The sequence below is a fragment of the Hetaerina americana genome, unplaced genomic scaffold (genome assembly GCF_022747635.1).
Source record: "Hetaerina americana unplaced genomic scaffold, ioHetAmer1.1.p SCAF_5, whole genome shotgun sequence".
NCBI classification, from domain to species: Eukaryota; Metazoa; Arthropoda; class Insecta; order Odonata; family Calopterygidae; genus Hetaerina; species Hetaerina americana.
Window position 1 is genome coordinate 17,235,470 of NW_027287095.1, and position 15,524 is coordinate 17,250,993.

The window sequence follows — 15,524 nt, forward strand, 5'->3', positions numbered from 1 at the left end:
TGATTCTCACTCTTTGAAATTTCTATATTTTTATGCAAATTAGCGAACGAATCCATTAAAAGTTACTGTTGCGGCATCTCCCTCATTTCTTTGAATTTTTGTTACAATTAATTCGTTTTTGTTCCTGGGATGGTTAAATAAATGCTGTCTTTATCAAAATACATGAATTACCTGAAAGCTCATTTGCATATTACCTAAAATCAGCCAAGTGTTTATGTCTAGTGCAAACCAGCATGTTTAATGTAAACTGATTATATGCATCTAAAATTGGTTTATATCAAGTCATTTTGTGATGTAAATGCTGATCAAATGTCACTCATTTCTAGTACATAGGAACACATAATGTGTGTTTAGAATAGCAGGCGTTTCTAAAAAAAATATGTTATCACTTTATTGAAATTTTATAGTGCAATGAATCAGGTTATTGCGGTTTATTTTTGCTACAGCTTGAGAGATGGCCATAGAAGTTCAAATTGACAAGTATCCCAATGTCAGAATGTAAATGCCGGCCATATCCCTATAGGGCTGGCAAATCTCTGCCCATAACAACTCAAAAACTTCAATAAATAAGAATCTGCTGATTATTATCATGACTCTCCTTCTATTACTGAACTATTTTATACTCTGTTATTCTGAGAACTACAGTTTGAAAGTAACACAGAAGATTTTAGATGAAATAGGAATGCAAGAACTAACAGTGTTCATGTCAATGGTATTAAATGAAATTGGTTATTCCCCTCAAGTAACAATGAAAACAAAAATCGTCAAAGAATAGAGTCCACCATATAGCTCCCATAGAAATATGCAAATAATATGTTAATCAAGATGGCAAGATGATGTGTGAAAATTAACTCACATCAAGGTTGACCAAGGCTATCATCAATTCTCTCCTCCTTGTGAAAGCTTCTTTACCTAATGCAATTCTCCTCCTACTATGTCCCTTCTACTTTGACCATTTTGGTCCCAAAACTTCCAAGATTGGTATATGGATCTTCCTGCTCTAGTTTTTGCCTTCCAATTTTAACACTTAAATTAGCCTTCTTACTTTTCAAGAGCCTCATAAACTATTTTTGAATATATGCATCTCATCCCATGATCCCATCCTGGTCTATCACACTGATTTTCTTATGTGTTCATCAATGACTGTAACACGTTAGCTGGCTGGCAAACTGAAGCCTGGTCTTCTGCAAACCTTGTTATTGGATACCGCATACTTGGACTGCTTCCTGCAGCCCTTCCTATGCCTCTCTTACCATTTTCCCACCCTTGCATATGTTTTGGAATGATAGGTGCTAATGGGCATCCTGTCTTACACCCCTGCCTTGCACTGCTCATGTCAACACTCAATTGGTCACAGTCTGAGACATGTGCAGGTTGCAGATAAGCACCTATCCCACCAATATACTCCTATTTTCTGCAATGCTTTAATTGATTCCACCCAAGTTAATCCATTCGACTCATTTTGAAAATCAATGAAATAAACAAAAATATCCCGATGTACTCTATATTCTTGTTTGCATACATTAGTGACATCATTACTGCTATGGCATCATACCTACCTCTTTTCTTCCTGAAATCAAACTTAAAGAAATTATCATCAAGCCTCCTAAGTAATCACTTTCCTAACTCATTCTCTCAGTGGTGATCCTGAGAACCATTTTAGCCATGTGTGAAATCAAACTTACTGTCATTCAATAGTCCTCATATATGGCTGCCTTTCCCTGGTTTTTGAACAGGAAGTAATATTGATCTGATGAAATATTCCAGCCAAATTCTTCCCTCATAAATACTACAAAAGAGTCCATAAAAACTTTTCTTCCTATGCTTTCGTAAACCCTAAGCGTTTTTGAGGGGATGCTATCTCTCCCCACAGCCCTATTTGATTTTAAATCCATTAATGGTCTTTCTATCTTGCAATAATGTGTTCCTAAATTGGTGCCTATCCATATTATAGCCTAAGTGATATATATCTGTGTTTCTGGGCATTTCACACAAATAACTACTTTTGTGGTGTTTAAAGCAAGTGTTCTTTGTTTCAATCATTCAACAATTTCACTTACAGAACTCTATTGCTTTCTCCCTGTGGCTCCTGCACCATAGTACCATACCCCACTTCCATCTCTCCCTTCACCCACCACCAATTTCCAGTCTCGTATCACTATCAAATGTTTCCTGCCTGGGACACACCACCTATTTCTTCAATTTCACTTCATATCCTTTCTACTTCTTCCTCCCTATGGTTACTCGTTTTTACATAGATATGAGGGTAGGCTGAAAACTAATGCACACATGCTTATAGACCACAAACAAAATGACCTTCAGAAGCACTTCTGGTAGCATGCGGAAGTAACATTTCCCCCTCAACACAAATACGTAGGTTTGAGGTCGTTACATTCATCCAGTGTATTTTGAGGAGCGGAAGTATAGAGACGTGTTCTATTGCGAGTTAAACAGCCTTTAAATGACGATAAATTTCAGTAGGAGTCACTTTTTCAGCAGTTAAAAATTCGATAACAGCACTGGCGTCGACATAACACTACAACACGTATACATACTTCCCCTTCTCAAAATATACTGGATGAATATAACGACCTCAAACCTGCGCAAGCGTGTTGAGGTGGAATGTTACTTCCACGTGCCACCAGGAGTGCTTCTGAAAATCATTTTGTTTGTGGTTTACAAGCATGGGTGCATTAGTTTTCAGCCTCCCCTCACAGAGTTGATTTTGACCAAATTCATTGTTTTAGCTTTTGCCTCTTTGAATAATCTAGGGTTCAACTATTCTATGTTCTTCTCACCTAATTGTTTAGAACTTTTACCACCCCTTGTCGGCTCTCTTTACCCCTACGCTCTATAATTATGTCTTCAGTAATCCTGACTGTCATGCCATCTCATCTCGCATAACCCTAAAATAATATATAATTTCCTCTTTTCATTTCTCGCTTTTTATTTTCTGATTAACCTTCCCCTAATATCGCCCGAACAGTCAAAGTCCCCATTCTGCTTACTTAGTCTGTCGTGCTTCTGCTGTGGGTTTCTCTTGGTAAGGGTTTCGTGGTATGACGATTGCGGAAGCCGATGCATGACCGATTATGGTGAGTCCCTTAGTTTCCAGGACTCATTCAATTAATCCTCTCCATCATTGGTTCATGGGATTATAATCGAGGTGGTTTCCCTCAATAGTGTTTTTAACGTGACACCATCACTCAATGGCCACTCCACGAGGGTCGGACGCTTTTGCAGTCGTATCACTCAGGAATAGACGCTGCGCGGACTACCTCTCGTCTGAATCCTAACCTTCGACCTATCTGGAATGGGCGGCCCCACCAGGAGCAATTATCATTGCTCCTACCAGCACAGCACTAGGGGCCATCCGAACGCCTAAGACCTTCCACCACGTCAAGGCTGTAGCCCATGGGAAAGGAAACTTGAGATTAACTCTTAACATTTCAAATTGTGGAAATTAAATAGTGGTAATATAATGGTATAAAACACTGGAAAAATTAGTCACAGAAAGAAAAACCTATGAAGGACCCAGGAAGAATATCTTTGTTGAAAAAAATGAATGAAATTCCTAGTAGTCTAGGCGGCACCAGCATTTCCATTGAGCTGCAAGCACTATCAGAAATCAAAAAAGAGTTTTCACATCCCGTCGATCACATCTTCTCGGTGAAGTTTAATTAAGAGAATCTGGAAGAGAGGAATAGAAGACGGGAGTTTCCATGGTGATAAAGAGAAAACTCAACACCGATGGCTCGGTGATCGTTAGTTAAATTAATTAAGATGAAGTATGAAGTTTGTTGTACGCATTTCGTTGACCTCCAAATGAATCCATTCTTCGGCGTGGGTTGGTTGACTGGGATGGGCGAGTGTCTGCGAGAGTTCGACGCACGGGGTTGGGAGGAAGATCGAAGGGAGGGAAGGGGTGGTTGGGTGGGGGTTCTTGTGAAGGAGCCAGGGTGGCGGGTTTGTAGCCGGCCGTCCCCTGCCATCAGCAGTAGAGTTTTGCATCATTATTTTTAGTTGATGTAATGTTTCTCATTATTCCTCATGTGTTGTCAATATAATTAATTTCTTCATTTCAATTTCAGTAGCTTAATAATATGTATAATATGTAAAAATGATGGTTACAATGTATATGTATCTTTCCTCTAATTATTAGGGTTCTCACAGGTTTTTTACAGCCCCCTTCTCTTCGAGAGTGTTTTCCTGCGTGGGTTTTTACTAGGTGAGCAACACCACGCACTCCCGAGCTTTCCCCATAAACCTCATTCTTTGCTTTGACTTTCCTTATTTTATTTTTCCCTATATTCACTGTCATTTACTTTGAGTATGTGTGTATGTGTAGGTGTATCCTTTATTTATATATGTGTGTGTATGTATATATGATTGTGCATATACATATTTTGTTTTCATTTTCTTTTCGATGTGCAAATCTGTGCACAATGAATTTTTGTCTGCCTATATTATGTGTAAATTTTTGTCTGCCTGTATTTATGTGTATATATGCATGTAATTATAAATTTCATGCATAATAAAATATGTTTACGACGATAGGTAAAATGGAAGAAGGGACCATTAGGTTTCAATTTCGCCCAAATAAAGACCTCTATCTATTTATCTATCAACGAAACTTGCTGTCGCCGGATAATCGTGCTCTCTGTCCTTCCGCCCTCCCAAAGAAATCCGTGGTCGTTTTTGGGCAGTTTTTCCCTTCAGCTACTCAAATATTGATGAATCGCCTGTTATTATTTTGCCTTTCTGAAGTAAATCGATGGACACGATTCCGTGTCCATCTCAAAAAAAGTCGCCATCACCTTCCCGGCCCAAGGATTAACCGTCTTCTTCCCCTTTTCTGGAGCAGGGTCACCCTTTACAGCCCACCATTCTTTCATCTCAGGAGAGTAGGGGTGGTTCTGAGTTTCATCCACAATTATGAATCGTCGCAAAAAACGGAAACGCTTCCCTTAATCCGCTCCAACAGAGCCAGGGAAATGTTAATTCGAATGTTTGTTTGGTTCAAAGCGAGCGACACCCAACACGCTAATAGCTTACGCATGTTTAATTCTTCTGTCAATATATGACAAATACATTCTTTCGATATGCCCATAGCCTCTTCCACCTTAATTCGACGGTCATCCAATACCATTGATGAACTTTTTCGAATCTGTCGGTGGCTGTCGCAGTTCTTGGACGTCCCGAACGCTCATCATCAGCGAAGATTGTACGGCCACGTTTAAACTAACCTGCCCACAATTTCATGGTGTTAAATAATGCTGAAGAGTCCCCATAGACAGCGTCTAACTCATCTTTGATAATTTTAGGTGCATTGTCCCTCAAAAACAAATATTAAATGACAGCTCGATACTATTAGAAAGTGCTAGGTATGGTTGGAGAGGAGAGGGGATGATTGCTTGGAGAAATAGTGAAGAGATATAAAAAAAAGGAATGCTAAGCATATTGATAAAACCGTGACGAAGCCGTAGTCCGCGGTCGGGAGAGGAGATATCCTCGCGCGTGTTTCGATCCGCGCATTAATTGAATTTTGGCCCGGGAGGAGGGCCGCGGAAGGGTTTATGGGGGGGAGGATTATTCTTTCCACGCGAGCAGCCGAGATCAACACGTTTGCCGACCAGGGAAGGGGTGATCACTCTCGGGGATCTGTTTTGTGGATTGCATTGGTGATTAATTCATTTCGGGATTTTAAATATCCATGTAGGTCCGAGAGCGCTCTGAATCTCGTTCTTTTTGATCTCTTGGCCAATCATAATTGGATGGCTTACTAATGAAAATCATTGGCCAACAACTGCTGACATCTATGCTTTAGAACATTTCAGAATCTCCGAGTGCGATTGTACAAGTAATGGAACCTCTGATTGTGTTCCTTATTCGACCGGGAAGTGGCGGAAAAGGCAATGCGCCGAGGAAAGCATAGGATTAATCCCTTGATAGTAACTATGCACACTTATGGGAAATTTTTCAGGTTTTCTATGGGCTGCCAAAGTAAACTATTGCAATTTTCATTGGAGACCATGAAAATTACGGCATTTTTTATGGATGGAAGTCACGATATATAGTATAACAAAGTACCCTGACATCAGGATGTAAAAAGTGATATTTCCTATCGGTGACGCTGTACTTGAGTACAGATATTGTATTTTATTTCTTAGTCCTATTAAATGCATTTCCGATTTTTCACTGGAAATGGTTTGCGCCATCACTGCCTAAATAGCGTTAATTAATATTTCGTGTGTAGATATCACTTTTAGCGACCATCAGCTAATTAATCGTCAATATCAGGTTCATTGGTTTCCTGATATTGGTATCGATGCCTTGGATTAACACCCCTAGGTACCACTTGATTTTCTCACCCTAGATATCAGAGCCCCTTGTCGAATTATTCATCGATCATAAATGAGGGAATTCCAAATGCAAGCTTTATCAAATGCTTTTATGAACGATATCGGTACTCTTATCTCCTTGTATTTGGTGGGTATCCTTTATTAAATTTCAATGAACACCTTCATACCTTTCTGCTACAGCAATTTCCACTGCGAACATTCTGAATCGCCTGCAATAAGTTAGCTTTTGCGTGAAAGTACCAAACATTTCTTTAATAATGGATATACTCTCAGTTAACCAAAAGGTTTTTGCGCATTCTATGAAATTAGGTTTTACCCTTTCAAAATATTCCATGAATTCCTTTACGGGGAGCATTTTCATTTCGAACAGCCGAAACGTATATTTTTCATTGTCTCGGTATGAAACACTACTGTGCAATCAATTAGGCTGAGTAGTTGGCGATGAAATTTGTGAAACTATGAAATACCTGTGGTTTTCATCGTAATTATTAACTGAGAAAAATATAAAAAGGTTGAACTTGAAATCAGAGATAATTTTTATGTTCTTTTTAAATTTATAGTCTTTTATGATTATTTGTTATTATTTTTATTCTTTTATAATTTTTATATTACCGACCGAATTACAGAATGTGGACGGTTGGGTTGAAGATATATGGTGGGAAAAATAAAGAAAGTAGTAAGATTATGTAGACATTGAAGGCATCAAGGTAGAAGAAGATTTAAACTTTCAACTTGAACGAAAAAAAACAATGCCTAGATTGACTCGAAGCGCCTAGGGAAACTGAAAGGGTTAATATTTACATATAATGGGAAGAGTCAACCCCGTCCGTACTCTTATAAATGGGCAAAGGATGGGTGAGAGAAATTAGAGAAGATATATGCAGTAAATCAATAAAAACTATAAAAAATAACTGAAAATAAAAATAATAATAAAATAAATATAATAAAAATACTAAAAATGCTTGAAATAAATAGATAACGCAAACGGTTAGAACAATTAAATGGAAAAAATGCAAATAAATCACGTACTCTCTAGCTTGGATGTACTATACAGCATTGATCCTTGCTAGTCTCAAGCACTCACATTCAATCAGGGCTTACGAGAGGTTTCCCTCTGCGCCAGTGGCCCGTCAGTAACACGCAATATAATAATAAAAGTAAATTAATCACCAACTCTCTAGCTTGGATGTACTAAAGAGCATTGAACCTTGCTAGTTCCAAGCACTCACACTCTATCAGGGCTTTCGAGAGGTTTCCCTCTGTGACACAGGGTTTCGACTGCAAAGCAGTCCTCTTCAGAGAAGGAATGGAATATTAGGACCCTCCCATGGTTTAAAACCTTGACGCGGTGGAATTACTAGTACGTTGTGATGACCCCTAGAGCTGTGCTGGCAGGAGCAATGATATTTGCTCCTAGTAGGGTCACCCATACCAGATAGGTTGAGGGTTAGGAACCAGACGATCCGCGGTGTTTAATCCCTAGGGGGGAGGCTATTCAAAGTGATAGTGTCACGTTAAGAACAGTGTCGAAGATGTCAACGGGAATCCATCTCTACTATCATTTCTATGATAAAATGAACGGATAGAGAGAGAATATAAGTCATGGCAACTTTGGGATTCGGGACACGGGTTCGGGTGGCGGCGAGCCGGCAGCGGAAGACGCAAGGTCTCCGCGGTTGTAATCACACGAAACCCTCGCACAACCGAACTGAAAGCAGTGAAAGAGAGAGTCCGAAAATTGCAATGGTTGGAATATGTGTGTGTAATGTCCAGAGGATGATGAGGACAGGGAAACTAGAAAATATCAAGGGATAGAAATGGAGAAAGATGCATAGATATGTAAGGTTTGCATGAGGTAAGACGCGAAGATCTCGAGGATAAATGGAGTGATGGTTATAGAGTAATTTATAATGGGGAGGAGGAGGAGAGGCAACGTGGAGAGGCCGCAGTATTGGATAGGAAACTAGGGAGAAGGGTAGTGAGTATTCAGAGGACATCCTTCCCTTAGATAACTTCAATTTTCTCTTTCATTAGTCCCACTTGAAATTTATTTCCATACGAATTTTTATGCCATGAAATTATGCCGCGTTAAAATTTTAAATTGTTATTTGAATATATTGATATTGTGATATTTTGCCATAATCTTTCCTCCATAAACTATCATTATTATCAAGTAACCCTTGCTCCTTTGCTATGAATTCCTCATTTAACTTTTTCAGAGTTTCTTCTAGACTTTATCCAGCAATACATGCATGTAGTATATCCTCCAACATCCGTTTATTATTAGTTGTGTAAAGAAAGATGTAATCTATTTATCTTACTTAATCTATTCTTTTGGCGAATTGATCGAATCTTTCATTCCAGCTCCTTGAAGATTTTACCAGTCCGCAGAAAGCTAGCTCTACACAGCTTACACAGGTACGTATTTTCTCCTCCTATCTTCCATCCACCTGGAGCCTGCATATATAGTATATTTATTTGTTCAGATACCCATTTAAAAAGTCAGTGGGATATCCAATCGCACGGTTTTCCAATTACTTTGTAATGAGCAATCAACATTCTCACTGTTAAAAAAGGTGCATTCTACTGGTACAAAAATATTTGAAAAACATTCCACTCGGAACCCATTTGTAACCAGTCTTACTTTCTTCAATTCATTTCTTTTGTCTTGAAGACCAATATGGTATCCATTGCTTTCTTCCCTCCCGGCAGCTTTGCTGAAATCCATGTTCTTTATTTTTTGTGAGCATCTAATTCCTCGCCAAATGATTTTTGCCATTCAAGCCCTGGCTCTGCGGCTCTCTTATATGTAGTTTTTTGGGGATCGTAATTTGCAAATAAACAGTAAGCTGAGTACAATTTACATTCATCCACTTTATTAGGAATCTTTATGTTTTTATTCGGATTTTTTAAATTTCTTCTTGAATGCTCCTTCTTGACTATGTTCTTCTCGAAATTCATTTATGTTTGAGATTATTCATCGCTTTCGTCAGCTGCTTGACATCTTTGTTCCATTGTACAATCTGCCTTGCATTGTTTTCTTCTTCTCATCACTTACGTGCCTTTCTCATCAAATCTGACTTCTCTTGCACAAATAATCCTCTTTTCCAATGGCTACCCCATGTTCTATAACTCTTTGCATTGTATTCCATCGTTCTCATTTCTTTGGTTCTCACATCTACATAGTATACCTTGCTCTTGGCAGTGCTCTAGATTCCTTGCGTTGCTCCCAAACTCTATCAATTTAGACAAATCAGAGCCCTTCCACACCATATTCCAAAGGGTTCAATCGTTGGCGACCTATTTTATTGATAATTGAGGCATCTCACAGCTTCTCCCCACAAATTTCGTGGAAAATTTGTTTTGATGCAGTAAAAAGGGCTCTCTCTTTGTCAAGGAACCTTTGATTTCTTCTTTCTGACTCTCCTGTTTTGTTGTGGGCCTTCCGGGATTAGATATTTCAATGCCTTTTATCTGGTAAAAATTCTTCCATTTCTTTTATGTAAATTTTCCGCCGTTGTCACATGCAGTTGTACCAGTTCTTTCTCCTTATTTTGCGTAAAGTTGCCTGATAAAATTAATGACTCCGTCTATCGCTTTTTCCTTTGCTCTTCTAGGGAGGTCAACTACCGTGAAATTTGAAAAAAATCAGCGACTACGTTTTGGAAATACTATTGCCCATTTGGAATCGAAAGGTTGAGCAGCCAACAGACAGCAGTGTCAAGAAATTCTCTGATTCGTTTTCGCTTTGGATGATTAGAACTTCTGAAAGGTAATCTTATCGACTTACCTTGCACAAATTCTTCGCACTTTTCCCGAGTAGATGGATGGAATGCTTAAAATATTTAGACTTCCTCGATTTAGATGACTAAGTCTTCTGTGCCATAATTCATATCGGGCCAGCATATACATTTGTTATTTATTTGCTACTACGCAACAATTTCTAATTGTGATGCGTATTAGCGGATGACTCCGTTATAAGTTACTGTTGCGCCATCTCACGCCGGTTCCTAGAATTAATTTACTACTGATTCATATATTTTTCCTGGTTTCACAATCAATGCTTTAATTTCGGTTAATTTTGAACACTTTCTTTCTTGACGTAGACTTGATTTCCTGACTGTATAAGGTTCCTTACTGATAATAGATTATGAGACAATTTTGGTACCGTCTGAAACTTGAATGTAATTTTTAATCCTATATGACATGCTTTAATTTGTCTGGGTTTTTGTGATGGCATAGGTCGGCCGTCTGCTAAGGGAATTGTATTGCCTTGTGACATTTTTCAGTACATTTTACGTGATCTTCTTCCTTTCAAAGGTTCCGCCTTCCCTGAATCAACTATGAATAGAATACGCTCGTCTTCATGAGGTGCCTTTCTTCCGAGAACCACAAAAGAAGTCCTTCGCCCTTCTTCGCAAACAGCTATTCTCGTCCCCTGCCTTTTGTGCCCTCTGCCACGGTGCTCTCTACCACAGATGCGTCGACTTTCCCTCCATGGGTTCTTTCTCCCGATGGCGATCTTATTTCTCATGTCCACATGATTCGTCCACACCCACCCATAACATTCAAATGGAAAACAAGCCTTAGCTTTGAAGCCGACGCGTCTCTTTCGTGATCTTCTTCTGAATTTTTAAACACCATTTCCGTATCCAACAGCCGACATTTCACGAATTCTATCGTAACTGAAGATGACACGGGTCCAATTTCTGTTCTTGTTTCAAGTGCTTCCACATCTCTCATGAGCCCTCATGCTACCTTCTTCGCGAAGTTTTCTTCTAAATTATCTGTCATGCAACTAGTGGATACCAGTTTCCGCCGAGTACTAGTAGTTTCGCAAACATACTCTTTCTTTCATACACACACGTCCTTCAGGGATGCCATCATTTGTCTTGCCATTTTAGTCTTGAACACATCTGCTACGCAATGTATGATTGGGAGATTTCCTTCGAATCTTTTTGATAGAATTCCACGTTTTTTTCCTCTCGAGTTTTAAATTGAAAAGCAAATGCGCGCATGATAAGTGCATTTCCTTCAACACGACTCCTTTCGACTCCTTTCTCATCCGACACCGGATATCTCGTATAAAGTTGCAGTTCTAGGGATATTCGGCAGACAAAATTTGCAAATGAAATATTGCCATGCTTTACTCTTTTTTTAATGCCTATTTCTTATCCGACCTTTTTTTACCTTATTCTCGTCATTTTCTTCTCTGTATGAATATAGCTTTCTTTTTCAATTACTAAATGAATCCATTTAACCTTTTAGAAACGTTTTATTTTGCATCAACTTAACGGTATGTATTCAAATCCACTAAAATATAGTATGAACAGTAAGTCTGACTATAAATGTTGACCTGCCTATACTCGAAATGGACAGCGACAGCAATTAGGGTTGCCCTTTATAGGCGGTACCTTTCAACATACATGTATACGAATGCTGAGGGAAGCTAGGGTACAGAATGGTAAGGAAAGTGGACGGCGAGATGATTATGGAAAAGGAAATTTTAGATATTCAAGCAATACTGAATCAAACAGCAAGTGGATTGCAGTTGGGTATTACTGAGACTTTTACAGGAAGAACGCGAGAGGAACAGGACAACAACCGATCGCAAGAAAACAAAAGTATTGAGATTCTCGAGAAATAAGAAAGTGCTTTAAGCATGAATGTAGGAGCGAAAAAACTTGTGCGAGTGCGGAATTACATATATTCACTAAGTATTTTAGAGGAAAAGGGACATTATTATGGGAACATTTGGAGTAGAATTGCTCTAGGGGAATAAGTATTTACTAGAAGAAAATTTATGACAGGCACAGTGAGTAAAGATACGAAGAGAATATTAATAAAAAATTTAGCGCATAGGGCATAGGGCGCTTAATGGATGTAAGGCTTTATCTTGGAGGCGAGAAGATGGGCGTAGCTTGGAGGCTTAGGGGATGAGGGTGTGACGGAGAACGGGGGATATGAGTCGGGCAAAGTTGAAGGCTTAAAATGAGGCGGGCGAGGACAGCGAGGCTGCTGGGGGAAATCCTAAAAAGGCCGAGGAAAAGGCATCTTCAGGGGAAGTGGATGTGGAAAATATAGAAAGGGGTTGTTGAGGACCGTGATAGGAGGCTAGGAAAGCAGGAGGGGGAGGAAGGGGGCCTATTTTTTAGGCAGATCATGAAGCGAATCGGAAATTACGATGAAATGGAGAAACATCGACAACATTTAGGGCAAACAAGAGGGAATCAGTATCATATGTAGGAGTAAATCGTCGTTCGGGACCGCCTCGTATCTTTAATAGGTAGAATACCTTGACTGAATGAAATGTCGCGGTAAAAAAATTACTCGAACGAATAATCCCATCACTTAACTCGCAGTTAAGAGTTAACTTTTTTGGAGGTTTACGTAAACTTTTCACGAATGCTTGTATTAATGGGAAGAACTGTTCCATTATGGAGATCAATGTGTCGATTTTTTTTATCAAATATGCTGATTATTTATTTCAGGATGAAAGTGAACTGAAGTAATAAGAAAGGTAAAAATACGTCATATAATGTACGTATTAGATATTATTAATACAGATTATCAATCGCGCTCTTTTCTTATTCTGGCATTGGTTTTGGAACTGAAATATATTAGTGTGTCGTATTATAACACGCTTCAAACTATCCTGTTGTCATGATTCAATTATTATAAAATGAGATATGCTCGGTAGAATAGCCATTACAGAACGCCTTATGCAAGCGTCTGTATGTCTATAACGTATGCATATTCCCTCCCGTCCTCATTCAACCTAAAATAGGTAGACAATGCACGAGGCATCTGAGATGGAGGGCATTCCCAATTGGCAATTAAAGTAACCAAACATGGAGGAGTCCATCCTTTTTTTTATTATGGTCAACACGTGGGTGGTATAAACCAAACATATAATATGGGAGATTGAATGCACTAAAGGACCGTAAGCAATTTAGTTGATTATGTAGCGTAAGTTAAGAACGTATACTTGGATGCACTACCACTACTCTAATCCCTGTTATTTTTTCCAAAACTATTCGAAGAATGAAATAGATGCTCTGTGGATAATGATTACATTTCGAGGATTTATATCAAAAGTTAATTTCGTACTCGTCGCTTTCAATTAAATAGAGTAAAAAAGAGAAAAGTAATACGGAGGTCGCGAATTGAAACCTGTCAGCCGCGAGTTCGACCGTACCGAGAAGGCACTCGTGGTTTAATTAATTAATTACTTCACTGTAGGAATACCAAGGATAATAACGATATTCCCAGTGGGTACAAATGTTACCGCGCCTCGAATTTATGTGATCCTTTTCAGTTGAACGCGCACGTCATTAACGAAAGTTTTTGGACAGCGACTTAAAAATTGTGGGAGGGTTGTTTGTAATGACGCCGCTGGGTGGGTGGGGGGGGAGCTGGCTCTATAAGCCATTATCTCTCGGGGGGGGAGGGGGTGGAGGGCGGGAGTAGGGGGCCGGAGGGGAGGGAGCCAATGGCGGCGTCGCTGGGAGGGGTGGAAGGGCACTGCGGGCTGAGCGGGGCGTCGCCGCCACCGTCAGTCTGGCCCCCGCAGTCGACTCGTCCGTTTGAGCGGAGAGCGCGCCACGAAGGAAGGAGGAAAGAGAAGAAACCCCCGCTCCCCTCTACCGCAAGGGTTCCTCTTTGGTCGCCCCTGAGAGAGAGAGAGAGAGAGAGAGAGAGAGAAAGAATCAAGGAAAGGTGCCGCACCATCCCCCCCGCGACCGCCTGCTTTCCGAACCAAGGTGAGTGAATCGACACCTTCCTCGGGGTCACCAATTCCCCTTCTTCTCCCGTCCGCCCTCGCAGGTACGGCCGCCGTCGTGCCCGCCCTTCTAGGACCCACTCAACGACTTCCCGTGGTTTGGCCTTCGGCCTGGCCGGTGTCGCTTATCGAGCCGCCTCGGGGCGAAAGAAGCGAGGCGAGGATTCGGCAGCGCGGGAGGGAGGACGCTACCAAATGCCCCAAATTGCTTGACTTCGCTTTCCCCGAAATGGGTACTGCGTGAAAGAGCGCTTTTGCATGCGTGCCAGAACGGCATCGCCATCTCCCAACCGGGAAGGCGTGGTGGCACAAGAATTGGCTTGGCTGCTTTCGACTGCCGGCCAGTGGGTTAAAGCTCAATTTGATTAACCCTTTGGTCGGGGTAGAGACAAAGGCATAGCCCGTGGGACATAACCCTTATCACGGGCATTAATTACAATGGGACATACCCTTATTATGGGTAATGTAAATATTACTCATGATGAGGGGTCATATCCCGCCGGCCAAGATCTCAAGTTGTGAGGTTATATGAACACTAGAAAATACGAAGGGAACTGCAAGATTGATAGAGCAAGGGAATAGACACCTCCTTATATGCCCTTTTTGTGCCGTGGATATCTCGCGCCGTATCTTAACCTCTCCAATTGTGACCTGTGGGTTGAATGCTGGCTTTTGATTTTGGAGCACCTATCTCCATCCACGTTTTTGCGAATGAAAATTATTTCTTCGCCATACTTATTGCGTATTCAGTTTTTGTAAATCACATTTAGTACAAAATTATCAAAGATTATTGTGTTCATTCAGGGTATCGATACAGTTATCATATTTAATCCTATCTCACTGATCAAGACAGTGTCGAATATGTACATTTGGTGCAAACAAATTTCTCTCCAAGAGCAAGTTTCACTCATTTTGCAACACGCACCCTTAGTATTTTTCCCTACACATTCTGGGGAAAAAGATGCGCGTTTTATTTTTCCACTGTCACGGTGTACTTTTTGCAGGACCCGTCCACCTTCGATTCAAATTTAACGAAGAGTACTCGTTGGTGGCGAAATCGCGCGTCAATAATCCTGCACTTAGTTCCTTATTTCCATCGTTTTAGCGCCGCGATTGAAAGGGTCTTGGCCTCGTAACTGCTCCGTGAAGGCTGTGGGATGGACGGAAGTCCCAGGGGGAAAACCCCTTGCGAATAATATTTAGGGTGGTGTCGAAGAGGCGGATTCCGTGCTTCGGTCGCATGGCCGACTAGCGTCGCTCGATTGTTGGCGAGCGTGTGAGGGGGCGGAGGTGCGAAAGGAGCCGAGATGAGGAGCAGGTGGTCCTTTTGACTGACGGCCCGCCGAGAGAAAACTCGCTTTAATTTTTAATTTAGAAAT

The 15,524-nt window shown here is 40.5% G+C and overlaps 1 protein-coding gene across 1 annotated transcript in view; it reads left to right on the forward strand.

Annotated features, from left to right (window-relative positions):
- The first annotated feature begins 14,046 nt into the window (after positions 1-14,046).
- The window catches only part of LOC139693752 (uncharacterized protein CG3556), a 363,743-nt gene continuing 362,265 nt past the window's right edge, over positions 14,047-15,524 (forward strand). Inside the window, exon 1 of the mRNA XM_071592022.1 lies at positions 14,047-14,125. The gene's annotated coding sequence lies outside the window, so the exon portion shown is untranslated. The remainder of the gene's footprint in view (positions 14,126-15,524) is intronic.